Raw genomic sequence first — 14,708 nt, forward strand, 5'->3', positions numbered from 1 at the left:
ATTCAAGATATCAAATAATTTGAACCATCCCTCGTTGAGTAAATTCAAAATTTTTCTCTAGCAGGATATGTAAAACTGAAATTGTATCCAACCAGAGCGAACCATATACCTTAGCTTGTCATTGCAGGTAATTTAGAATTCTGATTAAAGACGGCATTTTTTTTTTTTAATTCTTCCTCAAATATTGCTAAGTGGCCATTCCGGACAACATACAGTAACAACACCAACAGATTTTAGTATGTCATGTAAGTTAACGGCTTTGTAAAATACAGTATTGTTTAAGTGGTGCTGATCTAATATCATTCCAATTTTGTTCAGCCACACCGCACCAAGTACCATTTATATAAAAATCGTGTTTTTGTATGAAGAAAAAGATATCAACATTCGCTAAACGTTTGCCTTCGCTTTATATATAATGTGTCGATGGGTCCATGCAGGAGCCGAGATGAAATAACAAGACATTTAAATTTGATGTTGTCTGAATAATTTGGAAGCACTTGGTGCGCTTTAGCTGTTCAGAAAATGACGTTTTCACCTGTTTTCATCATCAAGCCTCCTTGATCAGATCGCGCACAGCTTGTTTCGAGTTATTCGCTCTTAATTCAACAGTTCAAAATGACCGAGAGGTAGCACGCCTAATCACCACTCGAAGGACACGAGTTCGAATCCCGATTAATATTATTTTTACGTTGTCCCTAACAGGGAGTCATAAGCATAAAGCACAAGCAGTTTCATGTACAACGGGAATGATGAAATGCATGCCATTCCTGGTATGCACTTCACATAAATAATCGTGAACTTGTTCAGCCAAAGTGTGCTAAATGGGAGTAACTTGGTGCGCTCTGGCAGATCAAATTCATGGTTTTCTTCGATCGTCACATTCTTTAACTACATCATTATTGTGTTTTTCAAATCTTTGAATGCGTGAGGGGCTTGGTTCAATAACTCTTCTGTTGAAATAGATAATCCATCAAGAGAAAGTCGGTAGAATACGTTAGAATACGAATTGTTCTTGGAAATCATGAAACACATTCAGCCATACCGAACTGAAAACCATTTTCTTCAATTTTTGTTCAGCCAGAGTGAACTGAGAACCTCTTGATTTGAAATCAAATCTAATTTAATGGAAAATATTTGATGATTTTTTTGAATATTCTATCTTGAGTTACTTATTGGACCCTGTTAGTCATTCGTGAACGGTGAAATTTTCAAAAGAGTCATTTGCGATTTACTCGCAGATGAGTGAACTTTAAACATAAATATCTCAAAATAATACTTTTGGTACTTGGTGCGGTTTAGCAGAACCCCGACCAACTGAACAATACCTTATTATGGTATGATACCAAAATATGGTATTCATATGTTATTGCGAGTTATTTATTCCACCTCGTGTATACGCAGAAACCGACATCCAGCAAGCAGCATCAAAGGTAGTCAACAAGAACTCGGTTATGGAATTACGAAATTTCATATATTCAATTTAAGATTTGCAGAGTGTATTTCGTCCTGGACAGGCCACAATGAAGGAGAAGATAGAATTTTAAGTGTGGATATTCCGCAGTTAGCGACGGGGATGGCCAATGAAACGTGACTCAATGTCGGAGTACTTTAATGGGTTTCTTAATACTGCTGAAAGGCCCAATTTTGAAAAAAGTAATCCTCCAGGTGAATTGGTAGAACAAGAGGAGAGAATCCAAAATTAAGAAACAAGAACACGCTGAACCAAAACGAATCAAGCAAATTTTGGAAAAAAAACAATGTACCGAAATGGCTCATAAAATCAAAGTCGATGCAAACCAGTCAAAGTCAAGTGCTTAAAAAAGAATGAGTTTCATATTTTAACTACTAAACAATTAAATGAAAAAAGTGTTCTAAGCAAAATGTTGTTTTCTTAAAGATTTTTTTAAATTTTTGCAACAATGGAATCAGTTACTATTCAAGATCAACATTCACTTAAAAATTATTTAAGGTTCAAGAATCAATCATCAGAAATTGAGTTTTTACGTTCAAATTTGTAGAAATCCCCATGAAAATCTATCATTCCATTACAGATAGCAAGTACAATTTAATGATAGATTTTATGAGCATTGCTTAAAATTTGAGCGAACATACTGGTTTTTTAAATTTTAAAATCGATTATGATTATTTTCCTCTTAAACAGATACATTTTGCTAAATATCTTTGAGTATGTACCTATTTAACAAAAAGCACTTCCTAGTTAAATCTAGTACGGATTTGTGGCACAAATTAAACATTGTAACAATGTTGAAGGTGATAAATTGTGGTTGTGTTTGGATTGCAATATAAATTTTTAATTACACTCGAAATTTGTTTTACTTGAGAAACCACGAAAAACCTAATTTTTGGAGCTGTTCTTTTGTTAATCAAAATCTCCCGGTGACATGCATTGGCGTAGCTAGGATTTTTTTTTCTGTAGGGGGCCTAGGGTGGGGGGGGGGGTTCAAGAAAAAACTTGTTTTACAGACTTGATGTCGGACGCAATAAACACGATTTTCACAAATTTCGTAGTTTTAATATATTTGTACTGATTTCATTTATTTGTTATTTTGTCTCATTTCGCGGCACATCAGTGATATTTGTAAATTTTAATTTTTGCTGCGAAACTATTAATTATTTTTGTAATCCAGTCAATAATCTTTCAACAACTCTAGCACATATTCTCAGAAGTGTTTTTTCCTTGATCTTCTCTTGATCTTCAGGTACTCAACCATTTGAAGAGATTCCTATGATAATTTCTCCGGGAATTTCTTCATGAATTATATTCGTACCTTTCAGTGTTTTCTGTAAGAACTTTTTTACCAGATTTCACTGAGTTGATTCGGGGATTCCCACGGGAGATCATTCCCAGACTTTCTAATCTCACCAGAAAATTTTTCGAAGAATCTCAATCGAATTGCTTAAAAATCAATTGAAGAATTCCACCAGAGAATGCATTAGAAATTCTTTTGAACATTTCTCCTGAAAGATCCTCTAGGTACTTATTTCATATAAATTCTGATTGTTAGTTTAAAGTATCCTCCTGTGTTCATTAAAAATTTGTTCAAGATTTTTAGGAATTTGAAAAAAAATTCTCAAAAAAAATTGGTACAAAAAAATCTAGGAGTCTCACCAAGCAAGGATTCATTCCATGAGTTCGCTTTTTCAAACTTTGCTTTTGAAGTTCATTCTAAAGTTTCTCTACTGGATTGTTTGAAAAAATCGCAGCAAAAATTATCCACACTTCCTGCAATAACATAGATGACTCTTCCAGGTGTTTCTTTAAGGATTCCTCGTAATATTCCACAAGAATTTCACGAGCAATTAAAAAGTGTTCAATCGGGAAAATGTTATTTATGATTTCTCAGAGAAGTTCTCCGCAAATCTATCTGTATTTATCCACAGTCAATTATTTTTTTGATTTATTTAAAGTCAAGGAACAACATTTTCGAGAAAGTTTTGAAGGAATGCGTTCAAAACTTTCTCGAAAATATTTTTTTATTCATTTTTTTAAAAGCCTAACTAAGAAAAGTTTAAAGAATTTTAACATTCCTTCAAAGTTCTTGGTGGAATACGTTCAACTGTTCTTTCAAAAACTCTTCCGCGAAAATTCTCAAAAATAAATAAAAACAAAGATATGCTGAGTGATTAATTCAGGGATTTCTTAAATCAGGCCAGCCCAACCTTTTTGAACCGCGGGCCAAATCGCAGAAACAATTTTGTGTCGCGGACAACAATGACAAAAGTTTATAAGTCATACTCAGAATTCTGTTAGAATCCTACTCGGAACATGCTAAAATTCTGATAAAGCTTTTACGAAAATCTTGGTCAGAATGTCCAGGATTTTACAAGAATCGTGTCTAAGATTCCTTCAGGATCTCACTTAATAATCATTTCGAAATGCAACCTTCAAATCTTTGAGAATGCTGAAAAGTTTTTCAAAAGTAAGCTGCTAAAATTTTTAATATAAATTCGCTTAAGGTTGTGGCAAAATATTATATAGCGGTTTACTGTAATCTTGCCCAGAATTCTAGAAAATTATGTATTGATTTCGTTGAAAATCCTGTCTACAAATCTACGACATCCTGGTGAAAATTCTGAGAAAATCTTGCAAAAGTTATCTGGTGAAATCGTTTCTAGATTTCTTAAAAAATCCCGTTCAATTAGAACGCGTATTTTTTTATTACAAGGATTCTGTGAGAATATTAGCCTATGATTCAGTGAAACTATGTATGCAAATTTAGCCATTTGTCCAAAAGTTTTGTTCAGGCTGCATTTTTTGAATGCCGAAGAAAATTATGATAGAAACATTGTTGAAACACACATAATTTGAGACTTGGGCTTGAACCATTCATAAAATTAAGTATCTTACATTAAACAAAAAATGAAAAACAAATAAAGAGTTGAAACTAAATTGAAAATTAATTAGTTTTGGTATGTTCTCACCAACCCGAAGATAGGGTAGTCAAGGGATCATATATGAGAAGAATCTTCGAACCTTCCGCGGGCCGCACAAAATGAGGTCGCGGGCCGTACGTTGGGCAGCCCTAATTACATTATTGTTTCCCAAAGATTCTTACGAAACATTTAACAAAGATACATATAGACATTTTCAAGAGCTTTTTATCCTCAAACCGCACTAATGACTATTCACCAGATTTACTAGAATTTTGCAATTCATTCTTGAACTTTTCAAAAAACATCTGCAGAAGTTCCATCAAGTATTCATTTAAGTTCTAGAAATAACTTTAATTTTTTTCTGCGAATGGTACTCTCAGGATGCTTTCATAAATAACATTTAAAAACTTATCCACTCTCCATTTCTTGGATCAAAATTATTTCAGGAATATCTCATTTTTTTAAGAAATTGCTTTACGAATTACTATTTGAAACACATCAGATTTCTAAAAAAATACATACAAAGAAAGTTTTAAAAGAACTTTATTGGTAATTTTTTGAATCTTGCAGTTTTAATATAATTCGAAAAATTGTACTAAATTTCTAGCTTAGCTTTTAGCTTAGACTGACTACACATATCAATGGTTGCAATTCCGTGATTGACCGAAGTCAGTGAAAATGCACAAAGAATCAACTAGAAGTTCGGCTGGGATTGGCCATAATCTTCTTCAGTGTGCATAATTCAGTGCCTCTATTTATACAGGGTCAATAACGGCGCCGGCCACGTCCTTGCAGTCAGGTGGGATTGGAGGAAGGAATGTTAGTGTGTAACCTTTGCTATATGGAGACCGTGAATTCTAGAAAATTATGTATTGATTTCGTTGAAAATCCTGTCTACAAATCTACGACATCCTGGTGAAAATTCTGAGAAAATCTTGCAAAAGTTATCTGGTGAAATCGTTTCTAGATTTCTTAAAAAATCCCGTTCAATTAGAACGCGTATTTTTTTATTACAAGGATTCTGTGAGAATATTAGCCTATGATTCAGTGAAACTATGTATGCAAATTTAGCCATTTGTCCAAAAGTTTTGTTCAGGCTGCATTTTTTGAATGCCGAAGAAAATTATGATAGAAACATTGTTGAAACACACATAATTTGAGACTTGGGCTTGAACCATTCATAAAATTAAGTATCTTACATTAAACAAAAAATGAAAAACAAATAAAGAGTTGAAACTAAATTGAAAATTAATTAGTTTTGGTATGTTCTCACCAACCCGAAGATAGGGTAGTCAAGGGATCATATATGAGAAGAATCTTCGAACCTTCCGCGGGCCGCACAAAATGAGGTCGCGGGCCGTACGTTGGGCAGCCCTAATTACATTATTGTTTCCCAAAGATTCTTACGAAACATTTAACAAAGATACATATAGACATTTTCAAGAGCTTTTTATCCTCAAACCGCACTAATGACTATTCACCAGATTTACTAGAATTTTGCAATTCATTCTTGAACTTTTCAAAAAACATCTGCAGAAGTTCCATCAAGTATTCATTTAAGTTCTAGAAATAACTTTAATTTTTTTCTGCGAATGGTACTCTCAGGATGCTTTCATAAATAACATTTAAAAACTTATCCACTCTCCATTTCTTGGATCAAAATTATTTCAGGAATATCTCATTTTTTTAAGAAATTGCTTTACGAATTACTATTTGAAACACATCAGATTTCTAAAAAAATACATACAAAGAAAGTTTTAAAAGAACTTTATTGGTAATTTTTTGAATCTTGCAGTTTTAATATAATTCGAAAAATTGTACTAAATTTCTAGCTTAGCTTTTAGCTTAGACTGACTACACATATCAATGGTTGCAATTCCGTGATTGACCGAAGTCAGTGAAAATGCACAAAGAATCAACTAGAAGTTCGGCTGGGATTGGCCATAATCTTCTTCAGTGTGCATAATTCAGTGCCTCTATTTATACAGGGTCAATAACGGCGCCGGCCACGTCCTTGCAGTCAGGTGGGATTGGAGGAAGGAATGTTAGTGTGTAACCTTTGCTATATGGAGACCGTGAATTCTAGAAAATTATGTATTGATTTCGTTGAAAATCCTGTCTACAAATCTACGACATCCTGGTGAAAATTCTGAGAAAATCTTGCAAAAGTTATCTGGTGAAATCGTTTCTAGATTTCTTAAAAAATCCCGTTCAATTAGAACGCGTATTTTTTTATTACAAGGATTCTGTGAGAATATTAGCCTATGATTCAGTGAAACTATGTATGCAAATTTAGCCATTTGTCCAAAAGTTTTGTTCAGGCTGCATTTTTTGAATGCCGAAGAAAATTATGATAGAAACATTGTTGAAACACACATAATTTGAGACTTGGGCTTGAACCATTCATAAAATTAAGTATCTTACATTAAACAAAAAATGAAAAACAAATAAAGAGTTGAAACTAAATTGAAAATTAATTAGTTTTGGTATGTTCTCACCAACCCGAAGATAGGGTAGTCAAGGGATCATATATGAGAAGAATCTTCGAACCTTCCGCGGGCCGCACAAAATGAGGTCGCGGGCCGTACGTTGGGCAGCCCTAATTACATTATTGTTTCCCAAAGATTCTTACGAAACATTTAACAAAGATACATATAGACATTTTCAAGAGCTTTTTATCCTCAAACCGCACTAATGACTATTCACCAGATTTACTAGAATTTTGCAATTCATTCTTGAACTTTTCAAAAAACATCTGCAGAAGTTCCATCAAGTATTCATTTAAGTTCTAGAAATAACTTTAATTTTTTTCTGCGAATGGTACTCTCAGGATGCTTTCATAAATAACATTTAAAAACTTATCCACTCTCCATTTCTTGGATCAAAATTATTTCAGGAATATCTCATTTTTTTAAGAAATTGCTTTACGAATTACTATTTGAAACACATCAGATTTCTAAAAAAATACATACAAAGAAAGTTTTAAAAGAACTTTATTGGTAATTTTTTGAATCTTGCAGTTTTAATATAATTCGAAAAATTGTACTAAATTTCTAGCTTAGCTTTTAGCTTAGACTGACTACACATATCAATGGTTGCAATTCCGTGATTGACCGAAGTCAGTGAAAATGCACAAAGAATCAACTAGAAGTTCGGCTGGGATTGGCCATAATCTTCTTCAGTGTGCATAATTCAGTGCCTCTATTTATACAGGGTCAATAACGGCGCCGGCCACGTCCTTGCAGTCAGGTGGGATTGGAGGAAGGAATGTTAGTGTGTAACCTTTGCTATATGGAGACCGTGAATTCTAGAAAATTATGTATTGATTTCGTTGAAAATCCTGTCTACAAATCTACGACATCCTGGTGAAAATTCTGAGAAAATCTTGCAAAAGTTATCTGGTGAAATCGTTTCTAGATTTCTTAAAAAATCCCGTTCAATTAGAACGCGTATTTTTTTATTACAAGGATTCTGTGAGAATATTAGCCTATGATTCAGTGAAACTATGTATGCAAATTTAGCCATTTGTCCAAAAGTTTTGTTCAGGCTGCATTTTTTGAATGCCGAAGAAAATTATGATAGAAACATTGTTGAAACACACATAATTTGAGACTTGGGCTTGAACCATTCATAAAATTAAGTATCTTACATTAAACAAAAAATGAAAAACAAATAAAGAGTTGAAACTAAATTGAAAATTAATTAGTTTTGGTATGTTCTCACCAACCCGAAGATAGGGTAGTCAAGGGATCATATATGAGAAGAATCTTCGAACCTTCCGCGGGCCGCACAAAATGAGGTCGCGGGCCGTACGTTGGGCAGCCCTAATTACATTATTGTTTCCCAAAGATTCTTACGAAACATTTAACAAAGATACATATAGACATTTTCAAGAGCTTTTTATCCTCAAACCGCACTAATGACTATTCACCAGATTTACTAGAATTTTGCAATTCATTCTTGAACTTTTCAAAAAACATCTGCAGAAGTTCCATCAAGTATTCATTTAAGTTCTAGAAATAACTTTAATTTTTTTCTGCGAATGGTACTCTCAGGATGCTTTCATAAATAACATTTAAAAACTTATCCACTCTCCATTTCTTGGATCAAAATTATTTCAGGAATATCTCATTTTTTTAAGAAATTGCTTTACGAATTACTATTTGAAACACATCAGATTTCTAAAAAAATACATACAAAGAAAGTTTTAAAAGAACTTTATTGGTAATTTTTTGAATCTTGCAGTTTTAATATAATTCGAAAAATTGTACTAAATTTCTAGCTTAGCTTTTAGCTTAGACTGACTACACATATCAATGGTTGCAATTCCGTGATTGACCGAAGTCAGTGAAAATGCACAAAGAATCAACTAGAAGTTCGGCTGGGATTGGCCATAATCTTCTTCAGTGTGCATAATTCAGTGCCTCTATTTATACAGGGTCAATAACGGCGCCGGCCACGTCCTTGCAGTCAGGTGGGATTGGAGGAAGGAATGTTAGTGTGTAACCTTTGCTATATGGAGACCGTGAATTCTAGAAAATTATGTATTGATTTCGTTGAAAATCCTGTCTACAAATCTACGACATCCTGGTGAAAATTCTGAGAAAATCTTGCAAAAGTTATCTGGTGAAATCGTTTCTAGATTTCTTAAAAAATCCCGTTCAATTAGAACGCGTATTTTTTTATTACAAGGATTCTGTGAGAATATTAGCCTATGATTCAGTGAAACTATGTATGCAAATTTAGCCATTTGTCCAAAAGTTTTGTTCAGGCTGCATTTTTTGAATGCCGAAGAAAATTATGATAGAAACATTGTTGAAACACACATAATTTGAGACTTGGGCTTGAACCATTCATAAAATTAAGTATCTTACATTAAACAAAAAATGAAAAACAAATAAAGAGTTGAAACTAAATTGAAAATTAATTAGTTTTGGTATGTTCTCACCAACCCGAAGATAGGGTAGTCAAGGGATCATATATGAGAAGAATCTTCGAACCTTCCGCGGGCCGCACAAAATGAGGTCGCGGGCCGTACGTTGGGCAGCCCTAATTACATTATTGTTTCCCAAAGATTCTTACGAAACATTTAACAAAGATACATATAGACATTTTCAAGAGCTTTTTATCCTCAAACCGCACTAATGACTATTCACCAGATTTACTAGAATTTTGCAATTCATTCTTGAACTTTTCAAAAAACATCTGCAGAAGTTCCATCAAGTATTCATTTAAGTTCTAGAAATAACTTTAATTTTTTTCTGCGAATGGTACTCTCAGGATGCTTTCATAAATAACATTTAAAAACTTATCCACTCTCCATTTCTTGGATCAAAATTATTTCAGGAATATCTCATTTTTTTAAGAAATTGCTTTACGAATTACTATTTGAAACACATCAGATTTCTAAAAAAATACATACAAAGAAAGTTTTAAAAGAACTTTATTGGTAATTTTTTGAATCTTGCAGTTTTAATATAATTCGAAAAATTGTACTAAATTTCTAGCTTAGCTTTTAGCTTAGACTGACTACACATATCAATGGTTGCAATTCCGTGATTGACCGAAGTCAGTGAAAATGCACAAAGAATCAACTAGAAGTTCGGCTGGGATTGGCCATAATCTTCTTCAGTGTGCATAATTCAGTGCCTCTATTTATACAGGGTCAATAACGGCGCCGGCCACGTCCTTGCAGTCAGGTGGGATTGGAGGAAGGAATGTTAGTGTGTAACCTTTGCTATATGGAGACCGTGAATTCTAGAAAATTATGTATTGATTTCGTTGAAAATCCTGTCTACAAATCTACGACATCCTGGTGAAAATTCTGAGAAAATCTTGCAAAAGTTATCTGGTGAAATCGTTTCTAGATTTCTTAAAAAATCCCGTTCAATTAGAACGCGTATTTTTTTATTACAAGGATTCTGTGAGAATATTAGCCTATGATTCAGTGAAACTATGTATGCAAATTTAGCCATTTGTCCAAAAGTTTTGTTCAGGCTGCATTTTTTGAATGCCGAAGAAAATTATGATAGAAACATTGTTGAAACACACATAATTTGAGACTTGGGCTTGAACCATTCATAAAATTAAGTATCTTACATTAAACAAAAAATGAAAAACAAATAAAGAGTTGAAACTAAATTGAAAATTAATTAGTTTTGGTATGTTCTCACCAACCCGAAGATAGGGTAGTCAAGGGATCATATATGAGAAGAATCTTCGAACCTTCCGCGGGCCGCACAAAATGAGGTCGCGGGCCGTACGTTGGGCAGCCCTAATTACATTATTGTTTCCCAAAGATTCTTACGAAACATTTAACAAAGATACATATAGACATTTTCAAGAGCTTTTTATCCTCAAACCGCACTAATGACTATTCACCAGATTTACTAGAATTTTGCAATTCATTCTTGAACTTTTCAAAAAACATCTGCAGAAGTTCCATCAAGTATTCATTTAAGTTCTAGAAATAACTTTAATTTTTTTCTGCGAATGGTACTCTCAGGATGCTTTCATAAATAACATTTAAAAACTTATCCACTCTCCATTTCTTGGATCAAAATTATTTCAGGAATATCTCATTTTTTTAAGAAATTGCTTTACGAATTACTATTTGAAACACATCAGATTTCTAAAAAAATACATACAAAGAAAGTTTTAAAAGAACTTTATTGGTAATTTTTTGAATCTTGCAGTTTTAATATAATTCGAAAAATTGTACTAAATTTCTAGCTTAGCTTTTAGCTTAGACTGACTACACATATCAATGGTTGCAATTCCGTGATTGACCGAAGTCAGTGAAAATGCACAAAGAATCAACTAGAAGTTCGGCTGGGATTGGCCATAATCTTCTTCAGTGTGCATAATTCAGTGCCTCTATTTATACAGGGTCAATAACGGCGCCGGCCACGTCCTTGCAGTCAGGTGGGATTGGAGGAAGGAATGTTAGTGTGTAACCTTTGCTATATGGAGACCGTGAATTCTAGAAAATTATGTATTGATTTCGTTGAAAATCCTGTCTACAAATCTACGACATCCTGGTGAAAATTCTGAGAAAATCTTGCAAAAGTTATCTGGTGAAATCGTTTCTAGATTTCTTAAAAAATCCCGTTCAATTAGAACGCGTATTTTTTTATTACAAGGATTCTGTGAGAATATTAGCCTATGATTCAGTGAAACTATGTATGCAAATTTAGCCATTTGTCCAAAAGTTTTGTTCAGGCTGCATTTTTTGAATGCCGAAGAAAATTATGATAGAAACATTGTTGAAACACACATAATTTGAGACTTGGGCTTGAACCATTCATAAAATTAAGTATCTTACATTAAACAAAAAATGAAAAACAAATAAAGAGTTGAAACTAAATTGAAAATTAATTAGTTTTGGTATGTTCTCACCAACCCGAAGATAGGGTAGTCAAGGGATCATATATGAGAAGAATCTTCGAACCTTCCGCGGGCCGCACAAAATGAGGTCGCGGGCCGTACGTTGGGCAGCCCTAATTACATTATTGTTTCCCAAAGATTCTTACGAAACATTTAACAAAGATACATATAGACATTTTCAAGAGCTTTTTATCCTCAAACCGCACTAATGACTATTCACCAGATTTACTAGAATTTTGCAATTCATTCTTGAACTTTTCAAAAAACATCTGCAGAAGTTCCATCAAGTATTCATTTAAGTTCTAGAAATAACTTTAATTTTTTTCTGCGAATGGTACTCTCAGGATGCTTTCATAAATAACATTTAAAAACTTATCCACTCTCCATTTCTTGGATCAAAATTATTTCAGGAATATCTCATTTTTTTAAGAAATTGCTTTACGAATTACTATTTGAAACACATCAGATTTCTAAAAAAATACATACAAAGAAAGTTTTAAAAGAACTTTATTGGTAATTTTTTGAATCTTGCAGTTTTAATATAATTCGAAAAATTGTACTAAATTTCTAGCTTAGCTTTTAGCTTAGACTGACTACACATATCAATGGTTGCAATTCCGTGATTGACCGAAGTCAGTGAAAATGCACAAAGAATCAACTAGAAGTTCGGCTGGGATTGGCCATAATCTTCTTCAGTGTGCATAATTCAGTGCCTCTATTTATACAGGGTCAATAACGGCGCCGGCCACGTCCTTGCAGTCAGGTGGGATTGGAGGAAGGAATGTTAGTGTGTAACCTTTGCTATATGGAGACCGTGTTTACCTCTGCATCTCCACAAAGGTTACTGGGAGGGATGTTTGTTAATGGGGAGGATCGTTGGGTCACAGGATTCACTTTGATAAGCGATTAGACCATGATAAATTATTTGACGCGAGCTAAGGATCGAACACTACCAACCTGCTTCGCGAACCGCGCCACTAATAGATCATGCCACGCGAGCGACGCGCGACACGATTGATCCTGCTCACATCACCCGCCCCCGCAGGAGCAAGCGACGCGAGCAAAGGATCAAACACAACTCTGTACTAAATTTCTGTCGTAAAATTCAAAAATTGAACCGCAGAATTTCTGAAACTTGTTGACAATGCACCACTCAGAAAAGCTTAAGTGGTCCTTGTAGCATTTACTACAAAAACTCTTGTTCTTTTTTCTACGTCTTTTATAAAAGAAAATGATTGGTGTTAAAATGGATGGGTTTTTTTAATGAAAGTATTTGTAATTGTAAGCTTAGATAAAATTTTGTATAAACTTCGAAGTTTCATGATACTATGGTGAACATATTGATGTAGAACCCATTTTTTACCTCTAGAAATTTCAAGCAAACTATTTTGAAGGTCTATTATCGACTATTTTGTAGTGCTGTAGAAATTGCAAAATTCCTATTAAAACATGGAAAATATTTGAAGCAATTTGTGAAGTATTTTGGAAATATTTCTAAAGAACTTTTGATCAACGTCGCGGAAGAATTTGTAAAAAGTTTTTTGGGAAAACTATTTAAAAAGAATCACAGAATAATTTCTAACAGAACTAACTTTCAACGTGAGATATTTCGTATTAGATTTGACAGAATTAATGATTTTTTTTGGAAGATTAAGTAACATTTTTCAGGTAAATCCAGGAACATTTTCCGGATTCATTTTGCTAATAAAATGTAGACATGTCCACCAGGAGGAATACGCTCCTACAATATTATTAGTCTTATTTCGAAAAGATTTGCAAAAGTTCTGAAGCCATCCCTAATATTCCTTGAGGAGTTTAGTTAAACTAAAATTTTTAGGGTTTGAAAAATTTTGCTACAAATCTGTTGAAAATTTATCAAACAATTTATTAAATAATAAGTTTTCTTGGAAAAATATGCCAACATGTTGAAAGTCTAAAATGTTTCGTACTATTTTTGAGTAACACAAATTTTGAGCGTGATCAGTAATTTCTATTTCTACTCAAAAGATTCACTGTACTACTGTAATCAAATTGATGTCAATAAAACTACATGTTATAGTTTTGAATTTTAGTTACAATAAAAAATATTTATTTGTTTCTAATGAAATAAATTTTGAGTGCAACCAAAAACTCTTATTCTGCTAAAATATTTCCCCTGCACTCCCCTGCAAGTATCTATTATTAAATAACTTTTGGTGGACGCATTTATTTCGATACAATTAAAATGGACGTTAGTCTTGAATGTTGCTCGGTTCCATTGCTGGAAGAATTATCGAAATCGCTTCGAAAACAACAGAGATATATATTGTCAAAGTTGGATTTCCGACTTTTTCAAGGGGTGGGAAGTCCAGGTGTTTGGGTACATTCGATCATACTGAAGCGCCACTTGATGAGTGAATCCCGAAATATAATGAGTAGAAGATATGAACAAGTTCTCCAATCATAATATAATTATAATTTGTGTTGTTTTCAAGTTATTTGCACAAATCACTGCCCTAAATATAGAACGCTGGATGTTAAAGGATAAAGAAGAAAATATCAGTGATAAATTCTCATTAGGGGGGTCTGTAGCCTTGAGGTTACGCTTTCGCTTCATAAGCGGAAGGTCATGGGTTCGATTCCCAGCCCCTCCACAAAAAACCCGTCCAGCCACCAGAAGACGCCTCACGGACGACCGTGTTTTGGGGAGCACATCCATCCTCCGTCAGTATCAGATGGTGGCTGAGACAAACTGACCCTCTTCGCAGGCAGCTAGCCTCACTAATAGCAGAGCTCTCTCCTACCTGCTCGGTGTGAGAGTAAAAGAGTAGGAGAGAGTGAAACTAGATGTAAATATAGATAAGTTGGAAATAGATCTGTATCGATAAAGAAGCTACAGATCAACTGAGTCCGGCACAGTAGTGGCCACGAGCACGGGGTGCCTTAAA

The 14,708-nt window shown here is 33.8% G+C and overlaps 1 protein-coding gene across 1 annotated transcript in view; it reads right to left on the reverse strand.

Annotated features, from left to right (window-relative positions):
• LOC5564936 (protein rhomboid) overlaps positions 1-14,708 on the reverse strand; it is a 99,702-nt gene that overhangs the window by 50,382 nt on the left and 34,612 nt on the right. The gene's annotated exons all lie outside the window — the stretch shown is intronic.

The sequence above is a fragment of the Aedes aegypti genome, chromosome 2, assembly GCF_002204515.2.
Source record: "Aedes aegypti strain LVP_AGWG chromosome 2, AaegL5.0 Primary Assembly, whole genome shotgun sequence".
Lineage (NCBI taxonomy): Eukaryota > Metazoa > Arthropoda > Insecta > Diptera > Culicidae > Aedes > Aedes aegypti.